This window comes from Urocitellus parryii, chromosome 4, assembly GCF_045843805.1.
Source record: "Urocitellus parryii isolate mUroPar1 chromosome 4, mUroPar1.hap1, whole genome shotgun sequence".
Lineage (NCBI taxonomy): Eukaryota > Metazoa > Chordata > Mammalia > Rodentia > Sciuridae > Urocitellus > Urocitellus parryii.
In genome coordinates, this window is record NC_135534.1 from 83,029,344 (window position 1) to 83,043,131 (window position 13,788).

The 13,788-nt window shown below is 36.5% G+C and overlaps 1 pseudogene; it reads right to left on the bottom strand.

The window, feature by feature from the left end:
* Positions 1 to 11,156: 11,156 nt before the first annotated feature.
* On the bottom strand, positions 11,157 to 11,599 carry LOC113187985 (fatty acid-binding protein 5 pseudogene; annotated as a pseudogene).
* Between the last annotated feature and the right edge of the window lie 2,189 nt (positions 11,600 to 13,788).

The following is a 13,788-nucleotide window of genomic DNA, read 5'->3' on the forward strand; positions in this document are numbered from 1 at the left end:
AGCGAGAAGACCTAGGAGCCCAACTCCTTCTTAGTCATTCCTCCTAACTTCAGGTTTACACTCACGCCCTGCTTCCAGAAGTACCTACTTGGGTTGCTTCTTGTTTTTCTCTACCACCAGCTCCCATTATTCTCATTATTTTTGTCCTTGTAGACTTAACCTTGTATGTTAAAAATATCCCCTTGTTTTATTTTAGTAGAATTTAGGAAGGGAGAAAAGTGTGTGTACTCATCCATCTTTAAAAGTCTCATTTTTTTTCTACTGAATATTCTATATTTTTTATTCTGCGACTTATACCTTAGCCATTGATCTCTTTCATAGGACTTTGTTGGATGCTTCCTAAAAATCTAAGTATGCTACACCATCCACCAAATTCTTCTTATTTACCATGAGAGTCATGTTTTCTTTTCTTATTTTTTAGAGAGAGAATTTTTTAATATTTCCTTTTCAGTTTTTGGTGGACACAACATCTTTATTTTATTTTTATGTGGTTCTGAGGATCGAACCCAGCACCCACCCCGCACATGCCAGGCGAGCACGTTACTGCTTGAGCCACATCCCCAGCCCGGGAGCCATATTTTCAACGAAACAAGATAGATGAATATAAAACTTAGCTTTTCACATCTGAATAAAGAAAGGTCCTTCAAAACACTGCTTTTCTATGTGTACATCTTTCTTAACCCTTAAAGTGCCCTTTCCCTGTGAGATACATTCATTCAGAATCACAACTTTACTTACTGGCATTTCTTGATTAGTTAAGTATAGTTTTAATTAGTTTGTAAAAACTCATTTTTTCTGATATGTCAATATATTGCAACTTTAATAAATTTTAATATTATTATTCTTGCACATTGACAGTTCCTTATAATTTGATTGATTCTCTTGATTTCTGGATGACCCAGGCTATTCTCTCTCCATCATACTTTACCTTCCATTCCGTACATAAATTTATTCTCCAGAGTTATCAAATTTGACAACTTCTTCTAATTTCTTATTTCACTAGTGAAGAAATAAAGTGAAGTAGACCTGGGGTAAAAATCTGGACATCTAACTTGAAGGTAGAGTCTGAAATGTTAGCACAATGCTAAATGATTATAGGAATTCAGTGAGTGGTTTTGAAAGGAAATTCAAAAAGAAGGGAGAAAGGGAGGAAGAAAATAAAGAAGTTAAGACTCTTTGGGGAGAATAATTAAGCTCTTGTCGAGTTTAGGGAAAGGTGAAAAAACACCACTGTGTAGATACATTTGCAGGTGACTTTTACAGAACAGTAAGATTGTTACATGCGTTACAGGAAGTATCATGAAGGAGGAAGAGGGGGAAGAGAGGAGAGGGTGGGAGAAGGAAAAGGAGAAGAAAGGGGCCTGATATGTATAAACCTAGGTTTAAACATTGGAGGCTAAGTACAGTTCCCCTGACCTGGTGTTCTGTGGTGCTCAGTTTTCTGTCACTTTAAAACTACCTGGAACACTTGTGAACCTCTATCAGAGCATTTATAAACCAGAGAAGTGCTAAACACATGAAGGTTACAAAGATGTGAGCACAACACTTATCATCTCCCTAGACGAAAGGAGCAGTCTCATTGAATGGTAAACTTATGAAGCAAAAAGGGAGAAATAGAGACAAAAATGGGAAAATAGGAAAAAGCAGCAGTGAAAATAGGAACATGGAGTCAATTCAGCAACACTGTATGTCAGTGGATTCCAGGAGCTCCAGTTCTATTCAGCACTGTTAGTCTTCTTCCCTACTGCATCACAGGGTCCAGCACAGTGCCTGCCAGGTGTGGGTATGCAGTCAGCGTATGTGAATGAATAAATGAACTGAAAGAATGAGAACCTATAATGAGTAATAGTGTCAAACAAAGGGAGATCAGATATAAATACAACATTCAAAGGACCAGGGAAAAGTGGAGTCAAGAGTTCAGAATTAGAAGTAGAGTTGTATGAAAGCAGGGTGTGAAAAAATGAATGCTGGAAATGTTTTAGAGATTCTTTTGGGGCATTGAAGGTTTACCATTAATTGGGGAGTGTGTGGAACATGGTTATGTAGGAATGGCTTCATGGTCAGAGACAAGTTAGACTAGGGTATGCTTTTATGGAGTCTCTGAAGATAACATACTAAGGTACATTGCTTTCATCTTTTAGTGTTACTTAAATTATATTATATCCTGAAATTAATAGGAATATTTGGTTATTATTCTCATTTTCTTCTAAAAGCAATTATTAAGTTGTTATTGTTTCTTACAATAGGAAGTGTTATAGAATGAGGAAAAATACATTTCATACATGCCATACTCAAGTACAAACATGCAGCATAACTGTCCCTGGGGAAATTCATTAGCCAAGCCATAGTGCAATGGAGTGTCTAACCTTAAACTATACAAATGCCAATGTGCATAAGAGGAGAGAGCCAGGTATACTATAGAATCCATAAAGTGAGATGGCTTCTAAATTTTCTCTAAGGAGAAATGAAAATACTTTTATTCTAATCTTATAATTTTCAAATTATATGCTTCTTAAAATGATTCAAGAATAGGAAGAAATTGGTGGATCAGCAGAACACTTAACTTCTAGAAAATAGCTGGTAGGATTGCCCATGCAGTGAGTATCTTAATAGAAACTGAGGTGGGATATGAGACTGGAGCTATAACCCATGAACTCAGGAATAATGAAATTGAGATACATACACACTTACAATGGCAAAGAAAAGCAAGACACTTTGAGCAAAAATGGTAATAAGGCCACTAACTCCATGTCAGTAGAGGCCATGTGATGGGGAATAAAGAGGCACTCTTGCCCTTCCCAACCGTATCAGTAAAGAGCTGTTGGGAAGCCTCAGTGCCAACTCCACATAGCAGTACTGAGGACTCTCTTCCTCCAAGTGACAATAGACTGAATCAAGAAACTGAACTTTCACCACCAACTTATAGTGATAAGGCTGTACCCCATTCTCCTGATGCAAAACGTTAGAACAGGCCTATTGGAACACAAATTTTAAGTAAGTGTTCAGAGTCTTATAATACCCGAATAAATTAGTATTCATATTTTTCTTATGGTTGGTAGTTCAAGACTGATACTGTGGCTACACAATGATATCCAGGACCTCATGGAGCTTACAATCTAGTGGGAGGATTCTTACTATAGTACATTTTATAGATATACAATTTTCTTTATATTGGAGGCCAGGATAATAGCTGTTAGGAAGAAAAAGTAAGCAAATTATTAGAATAAACAGTTACAGAATAAATCTGAAGGAGGCATTTGAAAAGACCTGAAGAAAGTGAGAAAACTAGACACATGGATATGCTGGGGATCAGTATTCCACATAAAGGAATAAGCAAAAGCCAAGCTGCTGAAGCTGGTATATGCTTGGTGTTTTCAAGGAACAGAAAGGAGGCCAGTAAGATTAGAAAGAAGCAAGCAAGGAGAAATCTGATAAGAGGTGAAATCAGAAAGGCAAATAGGGTCAGATCCTATAGGACACTGTAGACCTGGGTAAAAACTTTGGATTTCACTGTGTAAAAATCACTGGAGGACTTAGAGAAAAGATATGACATTTTCCATTAAAAATTATCATCTAGTTTTAAACATTTTACATGATATTTTCTGTTTTCATATGTTCCTTCTAATTCCTTGGGAAGAATAGCACATTGGAGGGCAAGGGTAGGAAACACAGACGAGCAAAGCAAAAACTCTTGTAATCACATAGGTGACAAGATACTAGTAGCTATGGAAGGCACCCAGCCGAAGGAATTTATCCACTGGAAATCAGGCCAGTGTCCTGAAGTGGTAAACATGAGGATATATAGAGCATCCACAACATCTGCAACAATCCTCTTTTAAATAACTTTTTAGTAGTTTCTTACCTTTCACAGGCCAGATTTTGTTACATGGCCATGTCTCTCTGAAGGAACACTGAGAAATGTATCTATTTCTTAGCTGTATACATTTCTACTCTGAATAATATCAGAGCACTGTAAATATGAAAGTAAGGAAAGATGGATATCTAAGGTAGTCACTATTTCATCTTCTGTTACTATAACAAAACACTTAATGTTGTGCACTTTATAAAGAAAAGGCACACATTTACCTCACATTTTTGGAGGCTGAAAGTCCAAGATCAGTAAGCCCTATAGGAGGGTCTTATGACAGATGGCATCAGGATGGTGGAAGCAGGTTCTGAAGAGATCACATGGAAAGAAGTCAGAAAGATTCAGTGGCCAGGCTTTCTCTTTTTTATAACTCACCCTCATAGGAACTAACGAGGATCCTGTGAGAACTACATTCATCTCTTTGAAGGGCGATATTTCCATTGACATAATTGTCTCTCACTAGACTACACCTCTTAAAGATTACATCACTTCTCAACATCACTACAGTAGGTACCAAACTTTCAACACGTGAATCTTTGGGAGAAACCGTGAAGTCATCTCCAAACTATAGCAGTAGAAAACTAGCAGACGAGTGATAAGGATAATCCAGATCAACCTTTATCACTAGATATGGTAAAAAGTGGTTAGAACTTAGGACATATAGTGGAAGTAGCACCAGTAAGATATACTGTTGTTTGAGTGGTTTGAGGGAGAAACAAATCATGAAGAATTTTTATCTTAGCGACCAGTAGCAGTTATGCCAGTTAGGAAGCCCTGGGCTGGGAACAAGTTTCTGGTGCAGGGAGTCAAGAGCTCTGTTTTGAATTCATGATATTTGAGAGGCAACTAGACACTCTATGGAAATGTCAATGTCGAATAGGTAGGAAGATATAGAAATCTGGAGCTCAGGAGCTTTGGCTGCAGGTGCACATTAAGAAATTATCACAACAAGCTGTCATAAGAGGTTCATTGGCAATTCCCAACGTTCAGCCAGGTACAGTGGTGCATGTGCCTCCAGAGGCTGAAGCAGAAAGATCACAAGTTCAAGGCCAGCTTCAGCAGTTTAGCAAGGCTTGGTTAGATCCGTATCAAAATTTAAAAAGGGTAGGAGATGTAGCTCTGTGGTTAAGAGACCTGGGTTCAATCTCCAATACCAAAAAAAAAAAAAAAAAGAAAGAAAAAAGAAATTTTAAAAAATTGTCTGGAATTGGAAAAACCGTTCTTATCATTTCTTAGCTAGTTCTTCCCTGTTGGGATCTAGTGAAATAGCTGGCTCCAATTTTAAAGAACAAAGAATAAAATGACTAGCCTCATGTGTACTAATGCTGGTTTCTTATCAAATAGGCTTTATTTCAAGAGGAAATTCAATTGTCCTAGAGTTTGGCTTTCAGAGCCCAAGTGATGCATGTATAGATAAACATTATTATTAATTGTATTATATATTTGTGTATATTACTGTGAAGTAATGATTTAGGTGCATAAGTTTATGAAGACATTGAAGCTATTTATACTTCCAAATAATCATCAAGAACCACTTGAAAATAAAGATGGTGATACTAATATTTCACTGTCACTGTCTTCTCACCTCCTTTCATTGGTCACTAAGAAGTTATTTGAAATGTGAAAAGTTATTTTTAAAAAATCATTTGTAATGTAGGTATTTTAATGTAGGTATTTATGTTCTCTTTAGAACACACACAAAAAGAGATTTTTAAATTTGTACATTCCTAGAATTCTGATAAAACATTGATAGGAACTTGGAGGATATGGCATTGCATTTTATTTCTATTAATGCCTCCCTTTTATTGTCATGATAAAGGCTTTAGAGAGGTTTTTATAAGTATATTTAAGCACCCATTTTTTTTAATAGTGAGGTTTATGCCTCCTCCACATCACAGCATTAAGCTTCTTGCAAACAAGAGAAAAGAATGGACTGAATATGAGCCACCGTCTCAATTATGCAGTAAAAATAGGCATTTTAGGGGCTGGGTTTGTGGCTCAGTGGTAGCACACTCATCTGGCATGTGTGAGGCACTGGGTTTGATCCTCACCACCATATAAAAATAAATAAATAAATAAATAAATAAAGGAAGGTATTGTGTCCATCCACAACTAAAAAATATATATTTTTAAAAATAGGCATTTTAGGGCTGCTAACTCAGCAAACACTAATGATGACAGTAAATAACATTTTTTGGATGACAAGAAAAGGATTGAGAAAAATTTTTTAAATCTACTACTCAGTAATTACTTTTGAAGAAGGGTAACTATGAAACTATGACCTAAAAGTCCTAAAATAACAAATCTTTCACTTTACTACTATAGGAGAGACAACTGAATAAGAACAGATTGATATCACAGCAATGTCTATGAATGTGTGTCTGAGACTTCTCCTGGAGTCTGTCCTACTTGGTCTTGTTAATGTTTCTTGTGGGGTACAGAATTTGATGTACAGAACAGGGTCTGTGAGTCACCATGGAAAAGTTAAATTATATTTAGTATAGCCTGTTAGCTTAGGCAAATAAGTATGTAATATATTTTAGAATGAGTTTCACTAAAAAGATTTTGAAAAAGTTAAGACCTAATACAATTGCTTATCAACCCATTTGGAAACACATTTCTTAGACCATTCCATGTTTCATGAAATAGTCTACTCTCTTTTCTCTGTTTCTCCCTGCCTCCTCCTTTCCCTCCATGATTACTTCTCTATTTGTCTTTTAAATTCCCAAACTGAACTCACTCTCCATTTCCTTTTCTCTTTTCTATTTTATAAACCTGTCTTTCCACCTCCATTTTCCAGATCTATGAATAGTACGATGACCTTACATTTCAATTTTCCCAGAATAATCACTGTTTCCACCTGGTATCCTAGCATAATTATTACTAATACCCCTTTCACTTTCAAAACCATCTTGGTGTAGATAACAAGCCATATAGTCATTGTAGCAGTCCATCTGAAGAGGGTCTGCTTTTTCTAAGAGTCAATATGTAAGCTTATATTTTAAAGGATTTGGGTGTTAAAGAGCCTACCAGCCACAATGTGGGTTACCTCCATGAATAACCATGCATCTTTTTTTTTTTAAAAAAGGGGGTATTTTATTTATTTGCACATAATGTTTTTATATATTTATGAGATATAATATGATGTTTTGATTTATGTGTGCATCATATAATGATCAACTCAAGGTAATTAATGTATCTATCACCTTAAACTTTTATCATTTCTTTATGAGTAGTAAATTTAAATTCCTTTCCTCTATTTTAAGACATATAGTGTTTTTTGTTGATCATATTGACCCTGCTGTGCCCTGGAATACCAAAACTTATTTCTCCTGATATGGGAAAAAGGGTACATTCATACATTGCTGGTGGGACTGAAAATTGGTACAACTACTATGGAAAGCAGTATGGAGATTCCTCAGAAACATGGAACAGAACCACCATTTGATCCAGTTATCCCACTCCTCAACATATACCCAGAGGACTTAAAATCAGCATTCTACAGTGACACAGCCACATCAGTGTTTATAGCAACTCAACTCACAATAAATAGCTAACCTATGGAACTAACATAGGTGCCCTTCAATAGATGAATGGATAAAGAAAATTTGGTATAAATACACAATGGAATATTAGCCATAATATTGACTTTTGCTGGTAAATGAATAGATCTGGAGACTATCATGCTAAGTGAAATAAGCCAAGTTCAAGAAACAAAAGATTGAATATTCTCTTTAATATATGGATGCTAACACACATTAAAGGGTGGGGGAGAAATGAAGTTCAGTGGATTAGACAAAAGGAAATGAAGGGAAGGGATATGGGTAGGAATAGGAAAGACAATGGAATGAATCAGATAGAACTTTTCTATGTTCATATATGAATAACTACTACAGCGAATCTTCATATCATATAAAACCACAAGAATGGGATCCTAATTAGAATAAGATATGGTCCATGTATGTATAATAGGTCAAAATATACTGTTATGTCTATATAAAAAGAACAAATTAAAATCTTATTCTTCCTATCAAACAACAATGGCATTGTGCTGGATGATCAATCTCTTCTCTTCTGCACTTCTCACTGCTCCTTCAGTATCTGGAAACCATCATTCTGCTGTCAACTGCTCTAAGATTAACCTTTTTTAAACTCCACATGAATGAGATCATATAGTGCTTATTTTAAATTTTGTTTACTTTATTTAATCTAATTTGTTACATATGACAGCAGAATGCAATTCAATTCATATTATATGTATAGAGCAAAATTTATCATGTCTCTGGTTGTACACAAAGTAGAGGGACACCACTCGTGTCTTCATACATGTACCTAGGGTAATGATGTCTATCTCATTCCACTGTCTTTCCTACCCCTATTCCCCCTCCCTTCCCCTCCCTCCCCTTTGCCCTATCTAAAGTTTGTCTATTCCTCCCATACTTCCCCTCCCATCCCCATTATGAATCACATCGTTATATCAGAAAAAACATTTGACATTTGGTTTTTTGGGATTGGTTTACTTCACTTAGCATTTACCTGCAAATGTCATGATTTTATTCTCTTTTATGCTGAGTAATATTCCATTTTGTATATGTTCCACATTTTCTTTATCCATACATCTACAGAGGGGCATCTAAGTTGGCTCCACAATTTAGCTATTGTGAATTGTGCTGCTATAAACATTGATGTGGTTGTGTCCCTGTAGTATGCTGTTTTTAAGCCCTTTGGGTATAAACTGAGGGGTGGAATAGCTGGGTGAAATGGTAGTTCCATTCAAAGCTTTCCAAGGAATCTCCATACTGTTTTCCAGATTGGCTGCAACAATTTGCAGTCCCACCAGCAATGTATGAGTGTGTCTTTTCCCCCACATTCTCGCCAACACCTATTGTTGTTTGTATTCTTAGTAGCTGACATTGTATTCTTAGTACTCTGACATTCTGACTGGAGTGAGAAGAAATCTTTGATTTTTGAGTTCTGTATATATCCTAGAGATTAGTGCTCTATGTATGTTAAAAATTTGCTCCCATTCTATAGACTCTCTATTCATACTGCTTATATTTCTGTACTTATTTAGCTTTGCACTGTCCTCCAGGTCCGCCCATGTTGCAGCTAATAACAGGATTTCATGCTTTTTGTGGCTCAGTAGAATTCTATTATGTATATAAACCACATTTCCTTTATCCATTCATCTCCTGGTAGACATTTAGTTGATTATATACCCTTGCTATTGTGAATAGTATTAAACATGGGATTTCAGGTGTCTTTTCAACAAGTTCATTTCCATTGTGTATATGGGACTGCTGGATTATATGGTATTCTGTTTTCAGGTTAAAAAACAAAACAAAACAAAACTCTATACTGATCTCCATAATGACTCTACTAAATTTTCAGCAACATTGAAAAGGGTTTGTCTTTCTTCATATCCTTGCCAGTGTTGCTGAAAGCTCAGTGCTTGTCCCCATTGCCAATCCATTAATGAAGACACAGTTTTGAGAAAAAGGAAAAAGAAGGTTTATTGCTTTGCTAGCAAGGGAGAAACATAGGGGAGGCCTGTCCCAAAGCTGTGATTCTTCCCATCTGGAGGAATATAGGGGGCTTTTATAGAAGTGATTCAGAGAAAATGAGATTAGAGAGAAAAAGATCAGGGAGGAAAATTTTAGGGAAAAGGAGATTGGGAAAAAGAAAAAAAATTTAAGTTTCAAAGCCACAAGGGATATAGTCAAAACATCAAGTGAACCCCTGTTACACCAGCACTTCTTATTTTCTCTTTGAAAATAGCCATTCTTACTGCAGTGAGACCCTGAATAGCTAATACAATGCTGAGCAAAAACAAAAACAATAAAAAACAAATCAAGAAGCAATATACCAACTCAATTCAAAATACACTACAAAACAAGAGTAATCAAAACAGCATTACTGGCATAAAAACATACAGACCAGTGGAAGAGAACAGAGAGCCCAGAGATATCCCCACACATTTATAGCCAACAGATTTTTTTTTTTTTTGAGGAAAAGGAAGAAAGTTGTTTTGCTTTGCTAGCAAAGGAGAAACAGAGGGGACTCCTGTCCCAGAGGCTGTGAATCTGTCCATCAGCAGGAACAGGGGGCTTTTAAAGAGGTAATTCAAAGATTACATTCTACATGTTCTCTGTTGGAGTTGTAATTCACTTGTTAATTTGGGAGATAATCATTTCTGAGATCTTCTAGTACCATTCCAAAGTCTGGATTACTTCATTCTTATGGTAGGGGTGTGTACTCATGGACAGATGAATCTGCCTAAAATAAGGAAGAAAGGTAATCCTGCTTCCCCCTAAGATTAGGGAGGAGGAGAGATTAGGAAAGAGCAAGGAGAGAAGAAGAGAAAGAAACATGTGCATTTAAAAAATAAGTTGCAGTAGCAGAGCAGCAAGGGCTATGTTGAAAGCATAAAATGAACCACTGTTACATTATCCCACTGTCAATTTCTACATCCGGTTTCTGTGGAAAAATGGGTGATAACATCTCCAAGCTGCTTCCTGCTTAAAGAGGGTAAAGTTGGGGGAAGTAACCCCAAGTCCTTGTTGTTATCAGGTAGGATGTGGACAGAACAGTTAAGGGCATTCAGCATCAGAGCAGTCCAGAGGTCCACACAGCAGATAGTAGTTGATTGAACAAGGTATACATAGAACAGGATGATGCTAAGACATCAGTAAACAATACAGCAAAGCATTACTTTCAGCCAACTGATTTTTAACAAAGGAGTATACAATGGAGAAAGGGCAGTGTGAAAGGACACTCGCAGAGTCCACACAAAGTCCAAAGACCACACCACGCGCCAGAGTCTCTCACAAGAGATTTATTGTCAGTAGCATGAGGCAAACCGACAAGGCTGTTTCTCAGAGGAGAGCAGCAGCGAGTCGAGCACTCACAGAGCAGCTTTATAGCCTGCAAGAGGAATTTTATAAGCTGCTTAGGAGTTGCATCATAAACTGGGGTGGGGTTGATCCTTTAGCAGACACATGTTCTTAAGAGATGTTAAGCAAGTTAAGTTCCACACACTAGACGGGTCCCAGTTTATAGGATTAATATGTTGGTACCTCAAGGAAACAAGAGTTGTATTTGAATTTTTTTTTTAACCACAAATACATTCAATATTTACTAACTGAAGGGATTATACTAGTTACACCAACACTTTGAAAGTTGCATGTAAAATGTTTATGATAAAGAGATAATTGAACACAGCAATGAAAAAAAAAGCAGCAGCAGTAGGGAGATTTGCTCATTGAACTAAGCTTCTTCATTCTTGCAATTAATTCCTGTCCACAGTGATGATAGAAATTTTGTCTGATTTTTCATAGAACCAAGTACAGGTGACATTTTTCATGACACATTTCACCACTAATTTCCCATCTTTCAATTTTCTTATAATTGTACTTTCCTTCCCATCCCACTCCTGATGCTGAACCAATGTGCTGTCTACAAAGCTGCAAAACATCTGAGTTTTTATGCCATCAGCTACAGTTTCTTCTCTCCCAGGGTAAAAAAAAAAAAAAAAAACAAACTATGTTGTTTTCAAGGTGCTTTCCATTTCTATATGAATTTCTGGTTTTCAAGAGTGATGATACAATCTGACTTAGCCATTGCACCCATTTTCCTCATAGTAAGTCCCTCTCTTAATTCATTCGTGTAGCCATCAAAGCCTTTATAGTCCACCAGCTGCCATCTTCCTTCCAGATGCTGAATGGTGGCCATGGTGGGTGCTGGTGCTGCTGTGTCAGTAGAACAGGAATGTGGACAGTTTGCTGTTGTATTTGAGTTTTACCATCATATTTTACAGGGCTTTTCATTTTTGTAGGAAAGAAAGAAAAAGTTGCAAAGTTATTTAAATGGATTAGTATCTGATAATAATAAAGGGGAGTAATCAATGGATCACTGTCACCATGAAGGGCTTGATAATAGAATGTCACAAGGCTCTGTCCTCAATTTTATTCTTGATGGCACTTTATTAATTGCTTTTATATACACATGTAGTACATGAAAGTATATATTTTATATATCCCTATTTCTTTAATATATAAATGTTGTGAATGTCTCTATATAAAATAGCTAATCTGCAGCTGACCCAAAACTGGATGGTTTAGTAAAGACATTCTCTGATGGAAGCAGGATTCCAAATATAAGCTCAGATATCACCTCATTTAGGACACCTGAGATAGCCCAATCTCTGTTCTAGGTCTGTGTTCAGGACTCCTCCTTTCTAAGATACCTGCATGTATTCATCAGTCTTTTCTTCTGCCTTCCTTGAATGTCCCTTTCTATGCACAGATAGCCGTTGGCTTCCTGTCAATTTTCCCAGAATCTCATACAGTGGTTAATGAACCAGTTACCCAGGCTGAAAACCTGAAACTGTGAAACTGAAATTCAATAGGGATGACTGTAAAGCCCTGCCCTTGGATCCCCCTTAAGAAACTAAACAAGCAGAAGATAGTGAATAAGTGGCTTACTCAGAGCTTGCATGGAAAAAGAAAGATAAATTTAGGTAAGAATAAATAAATTTAGATAAGATGGCACCTGGTGGGCTGGGATTTTGACTCAGTGCTAGAGTGCTTGCCTAGCACATGTGAGGCACTAGGTTCAATCCACATAAAACTAAATAAATAATGGTATTGTGTCTGTCTACAACTTAAAAAAATATTTAAAAAAGAATAAACCCACCCTGTAATAGTAGATATCACTTTTTCCTTTCCCCTCCAAAATTCTAAACTATTGTGACCTCTATCAAGTTGAATGAAAGTATATGATACCTAAAACAACAGATGTGAGTCCCTGTCTGAGCTGAAGAGACATACCTATGGTGTTATGTTAAAGTCTTGAGAGGTACATTCCAAGTAGGAAATAAAAAAAAAACTTGTTCAAAGGCAAATCACTAGGATTTTGAAGAGGCTGAAAATATTACAATAGTTATTAATTTTTTCATTAATTTAAGAAATTTATTTTAAATATGTAATATTTTCCAGGCAACTGGGTAAAGAGTATAGAGCAGTGGAGAAAAATGTCTAGTATCAATCAAAAGAAACAAAGGTATTTTTTGGATAAGCAAGATAACCCAGATGAGAACAAGCAAAAGCTATTTATTTCGAGTTTGCTATATCACCAAGGTAATTACCCATGATCACTACTTGGCAGACTCAAAGACAGGAAGGGAAATGAGAAAACTTTATAGTGGGGAAAAAAAAAAGTGGCCCACGAGGCTTCAGGTCTGCTGTGACTGGAGACTAGTGGCATGGAGAAGCTAAGAACAGAATAACTAGAAGCAGGGCTTTCTATGTGACTAGTTTGGAGATTCTATGTGGCCTTCTCCAGTTGGTTGTGAGTTGGAAGTGGGAGCAAAAATTGGGGAAGCTGGCAGTCAGTGACCAAGTTCTGACCTTTCTGGCATGATTGCTGCAAACTAGTTGTTGCAGAAGTTGCAAGTCATAGTCTATCATGTGGTCTGGCCATCATTCATTTATATATTCAGTCTCTAATATTTAACATTGAGAAGAAAAGACAGGGAACACTGAAAACTGCATTCAGTACATTGATGACTGTATTCAAGTATGTTAACCTTCAACATTCTGTGTTGAAAAGTTTTGAATGGTCTCAATGGATCAAATTAGGACCTGTGCAAGGAAAAGTTGTTCAATATAAAAAAAAAATTCTAACTTATTGTCATCTAGAAGCAGTCTCAGACAGGAACTATTAGTTAAGGGAAGAATCCAGATATAGGCTGGGTGAGTTCTTCGCAGTGATGTTGCAAAAATAAATCACAAACTTCAGCAGGCATTGAATCACTTGATACTTTTGTTAGTAATGCAGAATTTTGGACTCTGTCCTAGATCTAATGAATCTGATTCATGTTGTATGCCAGATGATTTTCTCAAGAAGTATTTGTAGAAGGA